A 3,094-nucleotide genomic window follows, 5' to 3' on the forward strand; every position below is an offset into this window, starting at 1 on the left:
TCCAGTTGTATTTGAGGGGCTGCGCAGCAAAGCACTCTGCTAATTCCGCGCCTTTTAAACAGACCCAAAATGCAGAGAAAGAAGGAAAAAACGAACAACTGTTCCCTGCAACTGCATCTTGCAAACTTTCTGTAACTCTTCGTTTTCTCTCTCTTTCCCTCCCTGTCTCTCTCCTCTCCTCGGTGCTGTTTGGCTTCGGGAACACACAGCCACCCAGGCACGTACGAAATCCCTTTGTTTATTTCCAAATATATTTAAGAAAATAACAGCCCTGGGTTTAATGCTGAGAATATACAGCCTGTATCTGCTGCGTGCTTCTATACATTTAAGCTTCTTGTTTCCGCCCAGATCCTTCCTGTGGAAGCTCCCGAGGTAATATTTCCATTTTAGTACTCTGCAAGATTCTAACTCAAATTGTTATTGCTTCACATTTTTAAAGTTTACTTAGCAAAAGGCCCGGCTAACGTGAGCTGCTTGCAAGCTCGGAGAGAGAAGAAAGGGCCTTGCCTTCAGCTACATTCTGCAAATGTGAAGGGATAGGGGCTTTTAGGGATGAGTTATACCGCAATCAGCTTAGTAAATCTGCATGCAGAAAGGATGCTAATTAGTCTTAATAGTCTACCAATATGCCCCAAGACTGGAGACACAACAACGTAAATCTGCTACCGATAAATATTTTTAATTGTTAAATTTACTGGAAAGAAAAGTGTATTTTCCGTAGCGAACGTGGAGGATGCGGCGGGGCCGGGCTGCGACACGACACGCTCCGCTCCTCGGCGGGGCCGGGGCGGGGACAGAATCACCCTGGCAGGGGCCCCGGGCCGCCCCGACCCCCACGTCCCCCTCACCATCCCCCCCAGCCTTGCCCCCGAGAAGGAGGGGGAGCGCCTACTTAGATTGTGCTTGGTGAAATTAGTGATGTATCACGTTAATTACCACTGTGATCTTAAAATGGTTGCAGGCTCAAGGAAAATTAATGGAAATCCAAATTCTAATTATGTGGCTGGTGTTAAAGAGTTGAACTAAATACCCGGGAAGGGAAATTGGATGATAATGTGGAAAAAAGCTACATTTTCTGGCTGCTTGTGGTTATTGCATCATGAAGCCTAATAAATGCATTATCAGAGATACTGCTGGAGGATGATCTTTGGGGATACAAATGGGGAAGGAGGTATGGTGATTCCTGGGATAACTGCGGAAAACAATGAAGAAATCCCGAGAACCGCTGATTTTGCTCCATCCTTGCCCGACGTGTGCGGGCCCAGCCCTGTGTGCTGGGGCTTGCAAGGAGGAGAGAACCGGGAGCCTCAGGGAGGGGGCACTCGGGGGCGTCCTCAGAGCGGGGCTGCAGCCGCATCCTCCGGGCCGACTGCCCGTCACGCCTCTCTTGCAGGTGGGGAAACTGAGGCATGGGCACGCATCCCTCCGGGCTGCACCTCTCCGATCCCTGTGCATCCGTCCCGGAGTCACCCAGCAACCACACATGGAGGACTAATTAATTAACACAATTAAGCTTTCGGAACCCGGGGCTGAAACCCGGGGGGTGCAGAGAAAAGCCGCGGGGACACGACACCGAGTGAGGCAATGTGTGTCGCGTCCGACCCACGCGTGTCCGCGGGGAAGGAGGGCAAAACCACCTTCCCACAGGCTTAACTCTTCCTTTGCTGGCCGTCTCGGGGTCCCGGGTTTCAGTGTTAAGATGCCAGCGTCATCCATCACGGAGTTAAAAAAAAAAATCGAGAGGGAAACCAATACAGACAAACACATCAAGACTCAGGAGTGGCGACCCTTGGAAAAGGCAGGGTCCAACCAGATATGAATCATTTTTCTTTGCATAGTTTAAAGGAATTACTAGTGATATGCACGGCTGTCACTGCAAACTACATTTATGGATTTGCAAGTCATTTCCATAAATCAGCTGCATTGGATCCATCAGAAGAGCAGAGCCCGGCGTCGGTGCGAAGATGATGGAGCTCTCTTTGAACGTATAATGAAGTGTTCCAAGGGCTGCAGTTATTTTTCTGCTTGTTAAGGATTTTTTTTGAAGGGGGAAGGGGGCCTTTTCGAATTTGATTTTAAATTAAAACGTCGCCAAGAGATGTTTTATTGGTGATCACCCTTATGATAAATTTATGCTTCAATAATTACTTTTCACGGGATATCGATTTCCTCTGGCAAAAGCCTTTCTCCCTCCTTCCCAAACCCTGTCTCCCATTTCCCGAACAAGATAGTGCTCCCCTACTGCCTCCTTCTCCCCCGGGGATGGCTCCGCAGGCAGAAACACGAATGGGGCAGGGGCAACCTAGTGGTCACGTCAAGGAAGAGAGCAGAGATTCCACACGTGAACACTCCGGTGTCTGGGGGAGCCCCTGAAGGTCCCCCAGGTTCAACGGACCCATGGATGGTGGGGGGAATTTCCCCCGATTTGGTGGGGGTCCCTCAGAGGGATGCAGGAGCCTCCCAGGCCGCAGTAAAGCCCCCCATGCTCTGAGTTGTCTTGACTGCAGGGGAGATTGGCTACTGCTCCATGGCACCTCCGCCTCTCCCTCCCCTGAATCCAGAGCAAGCCTCGTGGTGGGAGCGTGCTGCCGGTCACAGCAAAGCAGGGGGGTCCCTGTGCCCCCCTCTCTGGTGCAGGAGAGGGTGGCTGCCCCCTCCCGCGGTGCCCCCAAGGCTCGCACTGCCGGGGACTCCCCACGTGCTCTCCAGTGCCTGGCCTGGGAAGGGAGCACACAGAGTGGCACATGGCAAAGGGGAGGGCTCACTTCATCGGGGCCATAACCCCCAGGATCAGAGATGCTCTGAATGGTGCCCCAACCTGCAAACACATCCCCTGCCAAGGAGCCAGCTGCCCCCTCCATACCACCCCCAGCAGGCTTAGCCTCACCAACACCAGTCCCGCTTCTCTATCCTCGCAGACCCACTAACCCAAGCTGGAAAAATGCTCAGTCAAGCATGGACATGCAGGGAGTTCAGGGCATCCAGCGCAGAGGGTCCATAATGGTTTCACAGCCCAAGGCAATGCCAAGGTCACACTGAACTACCACAAGTATATTGCACAAATGCTCCTTATCTTCAAAAACATTAATATTAT

The sequence above is a fragment of the Camarhynchus parvulus genome, chromosome 6 (assembly GCF_901933205.1).
Source record: "Camarhynchus parvulus chromosome 6, STF_HiC, whole genome shotgun sequence".
NCBI lineage: Eukaryota > Metazoa > Chordata > Aves > Passeriformes > Thraupidae > Camarhynchus > Camarhynchus parvulus.